Raw genomic sequence first — 17,158 nt, forward strand, 5'->3', positions numbered from 1 at the left:
TTGCCTTTGTGCTTAAGTACTTTTCATTTAAAACAACAACAAAAAATTATTACTGGCATTTCTTATGCTGTGAGAAATTGCAAAAGGGTATCTGCCATTTCAAAAGTTACTGTGAGAAATTGCAAAAAGGTGTCTGCCATTTCAAAAATTTACTGATCCTAACCTAAAGGAAAGAGCTACATCTTCTCAGGCCTTATAGTATTTGTACATCTCATCTACTGGGCACTAGAAAAGAACGGAGTAGATTGGAAAAGTAGCTTTGTTCAGAAGTGATCTCCCTAAACAACTTAACCTATTTCCTATTCCATTGCTGCCTGTAGCTGTACCATATCTTGCATTGATTATGTGGAAAGCAATCCAAGTCTGCCTTCCCAAAAATATTAAGGGTTCCAGGCAATATCAAGTGGTATGGAAAGAGGACTTGGCAGAGTTGGAAGGAGCTTTCTGTGTCACCAAAGTTCAACCTTCTGTTTCAAGTAGGAATCCAGATTATCTAGGAGAGGAAAATGTCCAGTTCTGCAAGAGGCAGAAAATAGAAAAGAGCCTTGCAACTCTGTGACTAATTGGTTCTAGCCAATTTCCTTTGGGCTCAGAGTTGGGAAAGAAATCAGGTAAATGTTTCTTGGCTATTTATGAGAGGAAAACAGTTCTTGCCATTTTGCCTCTTTTGTTATTTAACAAATATTTTGTTATTTTTTTGTACTGATTGCAAGATGGAAAAAGAACAAGACATTTGATATTTAATGTTAGATTGATTTCATAACATGCATATTTACATGCATTTGCTTATAGTTTGTGGCATTTGAAAGGGAAAAAAGGACATATTATTATTTCCAAGTTGTACAAATAATTGTGATAATTCCAACATGTTAAAATATGCAATTTTCAAATTGATTTATTGTAGTAGTGTCTATGAATATGTTCCTTCTCAGCTTGCAAGTCCACCACCCTATAGCTAGTTATAGTTTTGTCAGGAGTATGAAAATTCTCAACTGTTAGTGATTTTGCTATTCCATCCACAGTTTTTCATCATCTTGGTGCCTTCCTAAAGTATGTTAGATTAATTCTTAGAATTCCTAGTCCTAGTGACTATTCTTGGGAAGATGTAGTTGAAAGTACAGTACCTAGAAGTATTAGGTTTTGGAAGGGCAAGTACTTCTTTCAACCATCATTACCATTAATAACATTAACTCAGTTTGGCCAATCTATTGAAAAAATCCACAGTGGACCAACTATATCTGCTGTTGCTATCACAAAACCATCTCATCTCAGAGATGCAAATTCCTATCCCCGTCTACATTTTGCAAAAAATAAATAAATGCTTTTCTCCCATCAGGAGAGAATAGACTGTGTTCAAAACCACTGGTGGAGGAAGCACATAGGAAATAAAGAGCACATAGCTGTTGTCCATTATCCCAATACAAAACTGAAGTCTAATCTTTTACAAGGAGAGATAGAAGGCTATAAACTAAGCATGGTAGAACATTTTTCTTTAGGTAGGTATGTTTCCAAACTGCTTGTACTTAGAAATTGTGTATATTTTTATTTATAAAGATCAGTGCCTCAATGAAGAACACTTGAAAGTAAAATCAAATGCTTCTAGAACAGACTATTTAGTTGTTTAGAAAATTTATATGGCTGCCCAACACAGTTATGGTGACTCACAGAAGAAAAACTCAAAATACAAAACGCAATATTACCCTAACTGAATTTAAGCCTCTGTTATGGGTTTCCATAATTCTTCAGACAGAAGCACCATAGATTTTTCAGTCATCAGAAAAAGTCTGATTCTTTTGCCGCTTAGTTGCCAATATCCAGAAATGGTTTAGCTTGTAAGTACAATTTATGACTACAAGTCAGCCCAAAATTTCTGTTGTTAAGTGAGATATTTTTAAATTAATCTAACCCCATTTTATGACTTTTCTTCTCATACTTAAGTGAGTCACTGCAGTTGATAAGTTAGTAACTTGGTTATTAAGTTAATCTGGCTTCCCCATTGACTTTGGGGCATGGCAACAGTCAGAAATATGAATCAGTTGCCAAGCATCTGAATTTTGATCATGTGATCCTGGGGATGCTGCAAAAGTTGTAACTATGAAAAAGGTTCATTAAGTCATATTTTTAGTGCTGTTGTAACTTTGAACGGTAACTAAACAGACTGTTGTAAGTTGAGAACTACCTATATCCTCCTGGAATGAATATCAGGCTGGACAGGATTTCTGAGCACTAGAAGAAAGAATATGGAAGCAGATGGGCCAATTGCTGGCATATAGGTGTGGACTTCCAACTATGTCCTTGCCTCTGGGTAGTCCACACTTCTTTAGAGAAAGAAGTTCTAAGGTTGCCTAGATACAGAAGTTACATAAGTTGTTCTGTGTCTTTTTTATATCTTGAATTTCTTATGGTATTATAAGGCACAGAAAGAACATGAAAAGAACATGGGAAATCAATGATTTGATAATGACATAAAAGAAAGAACAAAAAGTGATGAATCCAGAAGGAAAATCTTATAAACAAGTTGTTGCATAACTTTCTTTCGCAATTAGTATGTCTCAGTTGTTTTCTCAGTAACTGTACCTTATGCCATTCAATATAATTGTACAATTTAAGGTTATAAAATGGGGAACTGCATAGATTGTCATGTTGATCTTGGCAGTGGGGAAATCAAATTATCTTTCCAGTCATTTTTCAATTTGGTTTGTTTTTTCTTACAATAATTTAATAAGTCGACCTTCAGAGCTGTGCCACAAATACAGATAATGCTTTGTTTTTGCCTTTTTTGGTTATTATTCTTAGTCATTTAATATGTTTAATACTCCAGATAATAAACCCATACGTGTAGCTACAGTTTCAGTTTAGCATGGGATAGGGTAACATTTACTGTTTATAGGATCTTCCTGAGATCAAGCATAATTTGAGGTTCTTGCTTGCTTAGAAAACAGTTCACATTAACCTCTTATTTAAAAAAGTTAGAACTAAACTAGGGGAAATGGCAGGAAAAAATGAGAACCAGGAACATGTAAGATAAGCCATGATCAGTGTGCTCTAGCCATCATGTGTTGCATGGATTTGGGCTACAATTCTGAGAATTCGGGATATTGTAGTCCCAGCCCACATAGGAGAGAAAAAGCTGACTGAGAAAATATATATATTGTTTCCTAATTATACAGAACAAAATAGCTAATTTTTCTTCCTTCTCTCAAAAGATCTCTCTCTTGAATCTTCTTACTCATTCCCTAAGCTTTTCTGTATTTAAAACTTCCAGAAAGAAAATAAATAATCCTGAAGGACAGTAAAAATACTGGCTGCTCTCTGGTGGTTGTTGGGATTTTCCATTGCAGATAGAGTAATTTTGATATATTCCATAAAATTGGAATATATATAATTCAAGTACTCTTCTCCACACATAGTGGCCAGTAAACAAAGAGCTGTTTTAAGATAGGGGTGTTCAATCTTGGGAACTTTAAGGCTTGTGGACTTCTATTCCCATGCTGGCTGGGGAATTCTGGGGGTTGAAGTCCATAGGTCTTAAAGTTGCCAAGTTGGACACCACTATTTTAGGGCTTAATTTGTGCCACATAACATATTATTTTTCTAGCTTTTTTTAAAGATTGTATTGGTTTCTATGGTTCTTTGGATATTGTTGTCATCATATAATCCAGGATTGCCAGTGATCACCAAGACTTGGCATCTGATGGACTCTCTACCCATCTGAGATTTTAGCTTTATAAATTAATAAACAATCAGAATTTGCTATAGTGGTAAAGTAAACTGCCAGTTTCATTTTCATTTCCAAGACTATTTCTGGCTTATGTAAACTGAAAAATAAAAATTATGGGCAATTGCAGCCCAGCATTGTATTTGGAATTCTGCCCATTTATCTGGAAACAAGGTAAGCAAACAGAGATAATATGGAGTTGTGGGTTTGTATGTTAAAAGAGGCCTCAGATACATTTTGGTAAACCAATGGTTTATAGCTATTATGTCTATACCAGCCCTTTTTTGAACCAGCAGCCATTGCACAATAGCTTCCATCAGTAAGGCAAAAAAGAAAAAAAGAGAAAGAATAAATTAAAGAAAAAAAGTAAAAGAAAAATGGAAAGCGGCAAATTCATAATTGTACTTATAAATTTACCGCTAATATAACAAGTCTTTTTGTTTTCCATTAGTGTTTCAATTCCCTTTTAAAGATCTTCCAAAAACAACATGCAGTCATCTGCAAAAGCCCTTAACGTATACGTTCTTTTTTAATCTTAACTCCCAAATCCTCTCACTTTCTACTACATCTTTAACCAATATTTTAAAGACAAAAATAAACAAGAGAGGAGACAATGGGCATCTCTGTCTTGTTCCCTTTTGTATCTCACAAGGCTTTGTTAGATCTGCATTATTTGGGCTTTCTGTGAAGTATCTTTTATAAAGTTCTCTCTCCAAATTCATATCTTTCAAAACTTAGAGCAAAAAGGCCTGTTCAAATTCTCAAAAGCTTCTCCGTGTCCATCAGTGTGACTTGTTTTTAAATTATGTTTCTCCAAGTATTCTAAAATGTCCAACACATTTCTAACATTGTCCTTTAAATGCCTTTTAGTTAAAAAGCCACATTGATCCTCACGAATAAATTCTTGCAAAATTATTTTCAGTCCAGAATCATTGTAGTCATTACATTATTGAATAATGATGTCAGCCTACAGTTTCTTGTGAAAGTCAGATCTTGTCCCTCTTTAGATACTAATGCTACATTGGCCTCTTTCCAGTTTTGTGCCATCCTTTCCTCCCTGTGAAATACAATCATATTTTTAAGGTTGTAAAAGTCATCCTCAAAACATTTATAATAAGAACCTGGGAACCCAGCTGCTCTAGGCATAGCTCTTGTTTTAATCTTTTTTATAGCTTCACAAATTACACATCGTTACAGGTCCATTCATAATATATTTCTGTTCCTCTGCAATCTTTGGTAAATTTTGTTTCTTTAGATACACATCTATTTTTTCCAGAGAATTGTTTTGTCTTTCATAAACATTGGAGTGATGAAACACTTTGTTTAAAGCCACATTATCCAATACTGCAATATTTCCCTCTTATAGTTTCAATATACATTTCTTTTTTCAGTTTATGTGCCAATCATTTCTTTGATTGCTTTGCAAACTCAACAGTTTTTTTTTTGTTTCACGTAGTGATGAAGAAACATTTAAAATGTAAAGAATGTAAAAAACTGTGTTTTACTGGGCTTTAAGGGAGAATCTCCCTGTGTCTTTTCTCTGAACAGAATAAAGCTATGTATGCAATCTTGCACCTTAGTGTGTTCATTTTGGGCTGAAACAGTGCTGGCTATAGTCCCAGTCTTGGATTGGGACAATAGTAGTTCATTTTTATATCTATTTCTCTTACTATTAACATAGATGGCTGTCATTATAAAATCTTAATTTGTTAGGAAATACTCCAAACCATATTATGGTAGTGGTAATCTGGATCCCCAAGGGGAAGAATCTGCATTCCAGAGAGCAAAGAGACAGCAAAGATAGTTAGATAATTTGGCCAGGAGAAAGAGACCTAAGAAGGATCCTCCCTAGCAATTCTCAGATTTTACCTGTAGTGATGCAAATAGTTGCTTTAGTTGGTGAGATTGATCTCAGAACACAAGAACCAAGACAGACACATGGAGTTACTTCTGAATAGTTTCCTTCACTGTTCCTCACCAATGGACAGAAATCAAGAAACTACCAAAAGAGAAAATACCAACAATAGTAAGGCAAGGGAGTAAATCTCATACTTACTAGCAGCTATTACCAAGCAAACAACCAAACTCAGCCACAAGGACTTCACAATTCAATTGTAAATGTAAGAATTGGTCATAAAGTTATTTTTTCATAATTTCATAAAAAATCGCTACATGAGGACTACTTGCACATTTATCTTAGACTTTCCTGTTCCCTAGAGTGAGAAAGAAACATTTAATTGACCCTTGTCTGAGTTAGTCATATTTCATTCAATCTGTGAAGTTTGTGTAAATGACACTGTAATAATCTTTTACAGAAAGAAGCTTCCCAGTTCACCAAAAGAACAATTTTTATCTACCCAGATAATTGCTATTTGGTAAGTTTCCTGTTTTTGCAATAGGACAGTTTCCTCTTTCATCAAAGTTTATTTACTGTCCAAAACCAATACAAGAAAGTAATCAGCAGTTAATGATTGATTGATTCATTGACTGATTGATTGATTATGTGCCATAATAGATAGCTTTCTGTGTGAAAACCAACAACACAATAAATATAGTAAAGGATGCTTTTTTAATTGCAAGAGTCTGTAAATTGCAATTAACAGGTAATGATTAGTAGCATGAGAGAGAAATAATGTGGTTACTAGCAACTATAACTATTGATAAAAATCTGCTTCTGAAGAATGGTCATCTAAAAGAATGATAATGACCTTCCAATCACAATGGCAATTATACTTGTTAACAATTATAAATATTGTTTCATCACCATTGGTACAATGGTCATTATATTAGCACATGTGAAATAGATTCTACCTCCATGTCTAAACAAAAACATAAATATTTAATTAATTAATAAAAACAAATACAACATTCATATGAAAGACTTATGCATCCACCAGTTCTTGTCCTAATAGGAAAGACCCCAGTTTGGGGCAAAGTAAATTGTCTCCTATGAAGGGCATAGAGAACATTAATTTCATATGTATTGTAGGAGTGGAGTAAGAAAGGGAACTATAAAAAGTGTAGGGAACATTGGTTCTATCCTTTGGGATATCTAAATCCAAAATCATCAGGTTTTATTGATTTATTATTCAAGCTCTTATTTCTGCCTATCAACAACTTTTCACTTGATCCACCAAGGGTGAAAGATCATTAGTAAGCCATCTATATCTTCCTTCCCTTCCATTTCCTCTTCCCCTTCCTCTGCCTGCCTGTCTTCCTTTTTAACTTGAGAACTCAAGGTAACCCGAGAATGGTTTCTCAGATTGTTAATTTTACCATTAAGTAATGCAAATAACATACTTGGGGATCTGCCTTTGGTAAACTAATATTAGTATCTCAGTAATAATGTTGATTCTGGGTTTGTTAACTGTGTTTTATTTTATAGGCTGTTTGGAATGTAAACATTTAAACATTTCTGATGAAGTGGATGTATAACTTCTCTATGATGATTGCTTTCTATAGTGAAATAGGACTTGCCTCTATGACCAAAGAAAAATAAATTTACTTTTCCTTTATATAGTTTAAACTGTTTAAACATATTTGTAGCATTACAGATCATTGTAACTTGAAGACAAAAGTAACTGACAAGAAAGAGTAGGACGGTCCAGCATACTTAATGCATTTTTCTTTTCTGAGAACAAACTCTTTCTTAAAGGAGGAATGATTTTGATTTGGTTCCAAGATTACACCTAAGCCTTATGTTGTGTGAAGTGAGGCATGGGGCTTTATACACAGTGCTTTATGACTTAATGTTTTACATCCCAGTCATTTTTGCTTGTTTGACAAATTGTAACTAAAGCAAAATGTGCCATAGCACCATATATGAGCATAATATGGGCATAAAAACAATAAATGGGAATTTTTGCTAATCCTTAGCACTCATGTCTGGTCTCAAAATCTAGTTAGCCCTTACCAGTGAACACTGAGCTACTTTTCTAGGCAATACCATACAATGATTTTTCTCTGGGATCATCCAGAGATGTTAAGAGTACAATTGAGAATGGTAAAAAATTTCCATAGAAGAACTAGCTACAGGAAGGCTGCCATAAAAGCCAAAGTAGAAGTGTAAAAAGGACATTCTTTCACCTTCATATAAATTGGCGGAGGGGGGGTTAGAATTGCTTAAGTCCCATCTTTCTATCTATGAAGTCACCCTTGATATTTTGGAAGTAATGCATTGTAGTGTCAGTTATCCCCATCAGGACAATAAGAATAGTCAACAGTTTCAAGGAGTGCTAGTAGGATAAGATCACAGATTAAAAGCCCCTGTATTCTAATTAAATTTACATGAATCTATACCTTCAGAATATTTAAACAAGTTTCTTACTTACTCTAAATTGATTAAAAGACTTCCTATAATGTATCACTAAAAGAAGCATGCTGGGAAAATCAATTGTGTGTTTATGTATTACACTTTGTATACTTAATTGTCTTTCTATACAGGTAGTCCTCAACTTAATGACTGTTCGAAGTTACAACAGCATTGAAAAAAAATGGCTTTATGACTATTTTTCATACTTAGGACCATTGCAGCATCCCATGGTCATGTGATTTACATTCAGATGCTTGACAGCTGGTTCATATTTATGACGGTTGCAATGTCTTGGGGGTCATATGATCCTCTTTTGCGACCTATTTACAAGCAAGGTCAACGAGGCAGCCAGATTCACTTAACCACGATGTTACTAATTTAACAACTGCAGTGATTCACTTAACAAATGTGGCAAGAAGAGTCACAAAAATGGGGCAAAACTCACTTAACAAATTGTTCACGTAGCAACATAAATTTTGGGCTCAACTGTGGTCGTAAGTCAAGGACTACCTGTATTTAATGTTTGTTTACAGTTTTGTAGAAATCTTTTCCTGATCTTTTAGGAAGTAGTGTGAACTTTAAGTTTGAGAGATATTCTATATTCCATTAACTTTTTCAAAATAAGCATTCTAATTATAGTTTTCCTCAATTTATTTCTTCCTGATGGCTATTGCACAAGTTAGTTTTAGTATCTCCCTAAAACCATTTCTGTTGGATGATGGAATGAGTCATTAAATTGTGCAGTGTACATTTTCTGAATGACCAGGAGATAAAACCAGTAATGAGGAAACTTAGTTTTGGATAACAGCTCCCCTTCCTCTGGACATCCATATAAGTGGAAAAGGGAATGCATATCTATTTAATAGCAAATTCATTCGTTCTGAGAAAAATGTCTCAATATTATATACCAAGAAAGGGAAGTATTGCATTTATCTCCAGAAAAGCCTTCACATTTTTTTGGTCTATTTGCTGTAAATTAGGCCAGGAGAGGTATGAATAAAATAAAATGCATAAAATACTGGCTTTTTAAACCAACAGCTAAGCTGAGTGGTCCGTATTTTTCTTAAAAGTGATGCCAGCAAGCTGCAATGCCAACACCAATCTTCAATATCACGTTTATTCTTAATAATGTCTCCTCTCCTATTCAGAGGCGTTCTTGCAAAATAAATGAGAAACAGAAATTAAGTGCTTTTTTGGAACTGTGTCCAGATGCCAAGAAAACAGCTAAAAGTAGGTTGCAGTAGTAGATATTCTGGGAGACTAGAAATAATGACGAGGAACATCTTCACCCATTGTTAAATGAGTGTTTGAGATCAGGCATGTCTAACATGCCAGAAATTTTGTGCAAGTACCCTTAACCAGTTCTCAAAAATTCAAATGAGCTTGTTGGCCAAAACATTTGGAGATTTGGATTAAGCTGTGCTATATTTTTTGGATGGGTTAGCACCTCAAGTTGTAACAAAAAAAACCCCAGCCAATTAAGTTGCGACCTCAGATTATGCAACTCAATGAAATGGGAAGTGATCCTTTTGTTCTGTTTTACACTCTTTCCAACTTGGGTAGCAGTTTGAGAAAGCCATTATTAGAGGAATATAATATAGTGAATATGATCATATTACAGATTTATATAACAACATGATGCTTTTATCCCTTTCCCGTTGACCTATAGTGTGGCTATCACCTTTTACTTTGTTACTTGAAACTCATTTTATTACCTGACCATGTTCAAATATTTTATTGTCAAATATAAATGTATATGCATAAATTCAGTCTTTCTTATTTCAGTGCATCTAATACAGAAAGATTCAGGTGACTATGATCATTATCTTTATAGCAGACAGTTTTCTTTTACAGTTCATTTAGGAGAAGCATCCTGTGTCTTGTTTCAGAAACCTGCATCTTTTTTAGATCCTTTTTGACTCAGTTTTCCCTTGCTAATAAAAAAAAAACATGAAGCAATCATACAGTTCTTGAGAAAAAAAATCAGATTTAGAATTGTCAGCTGCTATTAGATAGTAATAGTATACTAAGCTTAAACTATAAGATTCAGATGGCATGATAAATCATCTAAAGCTTACTGTTTCTTATTCTCTTAAATTGAAAACATGGTTTATCATTACTAAATGTTGCCATTATACATTATCTCACCTGGACTACTGCAACGCTCTCTACATGGGGCTGCCTTTGAAGAGCACCCGGAGGCTTCAGCTGGTCCAGAATGTGGCCGTGTGGGTTATCATGGGGGTACCTAGTGCTCCCATGTTACACCCCTTTTAGGTGGCCTGCACTGGTTGCTGGTTGTTTTCTGTGTGCGATTCAAGGTACTAATTATGACCTTTAAAGCACTCCATGGCTTAGGCCCAGGATACCTGCGAGACCACCTACTGCCACCAGTAGCCTCCCATTGTCCAGTGTGATCCCACAAAGTTGGCCTCCTCAGGGTGCTGTCGGCCAGACAGTGTCGGCTAGCGACCCCTGGGGAAGGGCCTTCTCTGTGGAAGCGCCTTCCCTCTGGAATGAGCTGCCCCCGGAGCTTCGCATAATCCCCAACCTCTGGTCCTTCCGACAAGCCCTAAAAAGTTGTCTTTCCAAGCAAGCCGGCCTGGCCTGAACAGAATAAAATAAATGATTAATTAATTGTTAATTTTAATCTAATTTTTAAATTTGTATTGTTAATATTAATTGGGTTTGCTATTGGATACTTTATTTAATTTCCTTTTTAACTTTTGTAATATGTGGTTTTTTATGTTGTACGCCGCCCTGAGTCCTTTGGGAGAAGGGTGGCATATAAATCCAATAAACAAACGTAAACAAACACAACAAACCTGAATTCCTAAACCCCATACTAAAGGGTCGACTACAGAATAGATATAAAAACACGGTATCCTTGGTCAGCAAATCCATGATTTCAGGACATAAAGGAGAACTTAGCTTTTGACCTTTAAAACTATAGTCAAATTTTTTAACGGTTTGTTCCACAAAAATGGAAAAGGGTATTTATATGATAACATCGTGGCTTCAATTCTGTTCATATTTATCTTGGAGAAAATCCAAAGAGAACTCACTGGAATTTATGTGTAAAACATTGCATTAAAATGTAAGATGCCATTTCAGGAGAAATATTTTACTCTGAAGTGTTTTGAGAGCTTTGTTGTGGTGACTGAAATGGCACCTCTACAGATCTGACTTTTGGACAGCTCTACTGTATGTATTTATGACTGAATGCTGCATAGGGCTGTAGTCCATTTAGGATGATTGCTTTTTGAGAGCAAAGATTCATGAACGTCTTGTTTTTCCAAGATAACCTTTATGCAATCTGACAATACCAAAGACAATGTAGTAAGGCCACACCTAAGAAAACGTTACATTGCTACCCATTTCTGTGGCACTAACATATCAGTAAAAACAGTGCTTTGATTTTGAGCCAACCCTAACTCAAACGCCTCTCTGTGATTTTAGATTTAGAGAGGAACAGTAGTATAGTAGATTATATATCGTTAACTACTTATATGTACGGTATTTTATCTTGAGCCAAGGTGGCAGTGGTTAAATGCAGCACTGCAGGCTACTGCTAGATCAGCAGTTCAGCGGTTCAAATCTCACCGGCTCAGGGTTGACTCAGCCTTCCATCCTTCCGAGGTGGGTAAAATGAGGACCCAGATTGTTGGGGGCAATATGCTGACTCTCTGTAAACCGCTTAGAGAAGGGCTGAAAGCCCTATGAAGCGGTATATAAGTCTACTGCTATTGCTATTGCTATATTGCTTTCATGGTTGGTAGTTCTTTGCTTCTCTTAGCAATTTTACATTACAAGAGAGCAAATACCCTGTATTTTCCAGTATTATCCTGAAAAATGTCTTGATTGACATTTATTTCCTGTGTTTTTATCACATGCTCAGTTACAGTGTCATTAAAATCAGGAGAACTGGATGCTTATTATTTTGAGGCACTATCACTCTTTTTTTCCCCAATTGGAGAGAGGGCTCCTGTTCTGGGTTCTGGCAGGAAAATTATAGATTGATGGTCCTGTAGCTTCCTGTGAACACAAGCAAAAGGAAAAATGTTGGCCGGGGGTGGGTGGGGAGTATTTAGATGACATTTTAGAAATGGATGAAAGAATTATTATTTTTTTTAGTTTCAGGTTACTGATCAGTGAATGTCATTTGGCAAACCTCAAACAAAATTTGCACTCAACTTCAATTTCATTGTTTTCTAATGAATTGCTCAAAGACACGTTACATCTCTTTTTCTGACTGCAGCAGAGAATGGATGAGGATTACAGAGAGAGGAGACAATTTAAGTCATCACATAGAAACACAGGAATCTTAATTAAACCCTCTCCTTGGTCTGATCCATGCAGAGAAAGAAACATTTGTCTGTGCTATTGGTTCTGCTGTTAGATGATATTATTAGGATTTTTTTTTATAATACTTCTGTTCCAATCTGTCTTCCTGTAATTTGAAGCCATTTCATGTCTGGTACTCTGAGACAAAATGTCTTGCTTTTCTGTGTGACATCCTTACAGATATTTGAAGAGTACTCTTCTCTTCTCAAGGCTAAATATTATTTCTTACATTTCTCTTGGTAGAACCTAGCATCAATTTCACTGATCATCCCTCACTGCACCTTTATGAACTTGTTCCACTTTCTCTGAAAGTAGAGCTGGAATATAGCTGGACAAGTGTATAATCTTATTTCATGTTTCACTATGGCAAATGGTACCAATTGTATCTGGATGACTTACAGTAGTAACACTGAATACATAACTGAGAAATTCAGTGGAAGTAAAACATTTTTATATAACTAATCACACTCGAAGTATGATTGAGAGCAATCTATGATTCAAAATGAAAAACAGGCTTCATATCTGAAAACAAACAGATATGGAACAAGAGTGGAAAGGGGTAAAAGTGTGGTTAAACATGTTTTTGTTTATTCTGGCTCTCAGAATAAATGGTACAAATGTGCCACTAATACTTCTCAGGATGCATGCCATAGTCATGTTAGTTAAAATTCTGAACCCTTTTTTAATTTGTCTAAGCTATGGTAGTTGTGTTTAGATTCTCAGCTGACACAACCATTGCATTCATCCTGAGAAATATTAGTGGCTAATTTGTAACATTTATTCTGAGAGCCATGCTGATGGGATTTGAACAAGGACCATATTCCTAATTACAATGTTGTGCTCCCCATTTTTTCCCAATCCACCCACATCCACGTTCTTGACCAGGTATTATGTACTGCAATGATCATTAAATTGATCCCATAACTTAATGTTCATTGATTGTCATCCTGTTATCGCCACATCTAGGCATTATTGAGGGCGCAGAATTTCTTGCCTAGAAATGCCTGATATCCTTCCTTCTTTTGGTATCTATGTGCCACATCTGTGACTTGGTAATGGAATAGTCAGTATGTAGGATAATATTTGAATAACAAAGCTGTTGGCTCAGACATATGATACACTTAGCACTATCTTGCAGTATAATTTTTGAGTATCCTTCCTATAAACAAAAAGTCAGATTTTTCTTCCTGCAACAATATTCCTCCAAATTGCTATTAGTGTATCTAATATAAGAGTGCCTGGTTTATTAATACCCTTTAGTGTGGGTAGCTATAGTAAATTTAAAAAGATAAATGAATGGGTTTTAATTTTTATTACTATTCATTTTATGTGCATACCACTATCTTAAAAGAGCCCAAATGTGTAACACAAAGGAGCTTAAGAATTGCATTCCAGTATAACAGTTAAACCTCCAGTATCAAATAACATTAAAAAGTACTTAGCAATCAACAACAGATATCAACTAAAGGAGTATTATGGTCCTAAGGAATTCCATGATTGGAACATTTTTTGCTGCATGACATTATTCTAAGTCAGCACAGTATGAGTTACTCCAACAGATAGGAACTTCAGCAGGTCTTCTCCAGCACCATAGCTTGATGCTGTTTTTCCTCATCCTTGGATTCTATATCATATTTTAGAGCTTTCTACAGTAGAAGCAGAATCTTGATTTAAGCCCAGCAGTTGGTAGGCAGACTAGTAGTTTCAGGATCAAAGTCTCTTGATTCCATCATCCTGACTTGATAATCCATCAGCTGCTGTTTCTGGTTATCTTCAGGCTAACTTACTTAGCATTGCAGTCAACCGGTTATGAAACATGGCTATTCCTGTTTAGGAAAGGCAATAGCTAGTCAGGTAGATGAAATTGGATTTAGTCACTCTATACTACTCAAGCCTATTTAGGTATAATTAATGTCAATTAGTTTTAGTATATCAAGGAAGACTGCCTAAACCTGGGAGCATAACTTTATCCAGAAGAAGCTGATGATTCAATTTGAATCTATTTAATGATTCAGATTATTGGCCCTCATCCAGCACATTTTTGTGATTGGCCCTCCAATTGTAGACATTACTTTTGAATTTGTTTTTATATCATACATCATATTTATCCACATTTTATAAACTGTACATTCTTATGTAATTGCATGACAAAATGGAAAGGGAATTCAGCTGGCAGAGAGCAATAATAACTCTAATTGGGCGATAGGATGCATGTTAATTAGACTTACTGTCTGCCAATAAAATTGTCTGCTGCAATATTTTAAAACATTATCAGTCTACTTCAGACTAAATGCAATAGATTTAGATATCTCTTTGGGTAATTCTATATTAAATAATTGTCTCCCAAAGTTGGCATTAATGGTTGCATAATTAGATTACTTTGGCTAAGTATAATGTTTTTCTTTTGAATGGGAAATATCTAAAAATAAAAATGTAGAAATCTAAATACTGTGCAGAATCAAAATGTGAGTTTATTTGTAGCATTTAGCCAATTGTGATGCATTCAGTAAAATATAGTTAAATAATATATGAATTAACAGAATATGTAAATTCTGTTAGTTGTGCTTGATATATGTGTTTTTAAAAGCCTTTTACTTATAAGTTACTATGATAATAGATAGTTAAAAACACTATACAAAATATCTTCTGAAAGTGGCAATAACCAGACCTATGCCCTAGGATGAGACAGAGCTAGAGTTAACTCCTATCTTATCTAGTACTATTTCAGTTCTTTCTTTGTTTTTGGTTTTTAAATTTGTTCTTCCAACAAGGCCCATTCAGATTTTTCCCAGGGAAAATTTCTGCATGCCCATTTTCACTTCTCTAGCATCTATAGTCCTCTAGTGTGCCTTCATCTTGAACCCATTTGATGGTGAGGTCTGAAGACATACTAAAAGCAGTGCTTGGCTGATTTGATATGCTTTATATAATCACAAGTCCTGATTACACAGGATTTATAGAATGGTAAAATTACCAAATAGTTGGTCAATCATGGCTACTACCTATCTACACAACATCATTGGAAAGAAATGGGTTGGTGTTTGGGATTAGTCCCTGAAGTAGGACATTTCTACCATTTTATAACTCTTTGTTACAGGCTAAGTCACCTTGGAGAACTTTGTGAGATTAGAAATTGATCCTGAACTCCTCCAAACATCTGTAGCAAACTCCCTGAGAGTGAACAAATACTGCTTTGACTTCAGGTAGTCTTTGATTAAGAATTGTGAGGCCTTCAAGATTGATGTGTGCTCTTTGAGGTAGACAAGGCCAGGAATGAGATTGCCACAAGGACTACTGGAACTCTACTTTATTTTATAGACTATTCTAACAGAATCTTGAAAACCTGCCAGTCTTTTTCTTCAGAATCAAGGCAGGGCAATTTTCAATCTTTTCCTCATACTGATTTTTTTCCCAGGACTGAGATATTATTTACTGTTTGTTTTATCTGTAAATGGCTTTTAACATTCCTTCACTATCTATGCCCCTCTCTACGGCCTCTGCCTTTCCTCAACCCCATATTCCTATCTATTTTCAGCTGTAAGACCCAAGGGAGAAGTGTTTAAAGATTCCCCTCTCTCTTTTTTTGTGAGGGCTATTATTTATCTGTAGCTTTTACTACTAGAGATTCCCTCTGAGTACATCATGTGTTTAGCCACATGAAGATAGAATATAGGAAATTTATTACTGCCGGTTTCATTGTTGGAATAAAATCCTGTTGGAGGATTGCATATGAAGTTTTATAGGGTTTGTCATAAGTAGTGTCCATAGTTTGAGCATGTCTTTGCACTCTTGACTAATCTGCCAATAAAACTGCACCAATAGAATAAACACCCCAGCATAATACTTTATCATAGTTATTGAGCAAATGCTCCTATAGATCTGATCCGGGTTCCTTCTCATGTATGGTCTTCCGAGCCAGGCATTGTATTGTATATTTGCCTGTTCCTTTGTTTCTCTAAAAGTAGACTTTGTGTTTATTTTAAAATCCAAGTCAAGGAATCTGATGTTTCCTTGACAAGGGATTCATGTGTACTCTCCAATTACATTCCAGCCCTTTTGGCCTTGCTAATCCTAAACAGAATCTTTTCATAGAGAAACTACTCTGCTGTTACATTCATTTATGTTAGGTCATGGTGTGCTTTATTTGGATTTTCTCCAAACCAGTTAATGTTTATGGATAGAGGAACAGGGTAGAGCAAACTATAACAAAAATTCTGCTAGGGTTCTTATAATTTTAATAATAAAGTGCTATGAACAGTGATCATGAAAGGTAATAAAGATTTTGATACTTACAAAGAGAAAAGTAGTTAGCTCTAATAACATTAACTTTAATTATATTTTATATCAACAAAGGAATATGTGGTAACAATAGAATTCAATTTACTATATTCCTTCTCTATCTTTGGCAATGGCTTTTTAAAGGAATTATTTTAAGTGCATTCTTAAAAGAATAACATTAAAATAATTTAATATTGAATGCATTATTCTGATATGCATATAATGGATTTCACATATTATAATTGTACTTATAACCATTGTGAGAAAGCCGGGAAGTCTATTTTTTTTTCTTTTTGTTTGCATTTTTACTTTCTCATTCTTTTTTACCACCTTTATATTAATTTGTATCATCTTTACCTTTGTTTCAAAACTTTTTATAAAATATATACAAAGAAGAATAAGTATTTGATGATACATCAGATTAAGTTTAAGTGAAATAACTTCGTGGTTATAACACAGTTTAATTTACAGTAATTTCCCCACATTAAAGTTGTGGGAAATACATA

At 34.9% G+C, this 17,158-nt stretch overlaps 1 protein-coding gene across 1 annotated transcript in view; it reads left to right on the top strand.

The window, feature by feature from the left end:
• The window catches only part of PLCB4 (phospholipase C beta 4), a 181,348-nt gene that overhangs the window by 73,298 nt on the left and 90,892 nt on the right, over positions 1-17,158 (top strand). Inside the window, exon 3 of the mRNA XM_032213719.1 lies at positions 6,034-6,093. The gene's annotated coding sequence lies outside the window, so the exon portion shown is untranslated. The remainder of the gene's footprint in view (positions 1-6,033; positions 6,094-17,158) is intronic.

This window comes from Thamnophis elegans, chromosome 3 (assembly GCF_009769535.1).
Source record: "Thamnophis elegans isolate rThaEle1 chromosome 3, rThaEle1.pri, whole genome shotgun sequence".
Classification (NCBI taxonomy): Eukaryota; Metazoa; Chordata; class Lepidosauria; order Squamata; family Colubridae; genus Thamnophis; species Thamnophis elegans.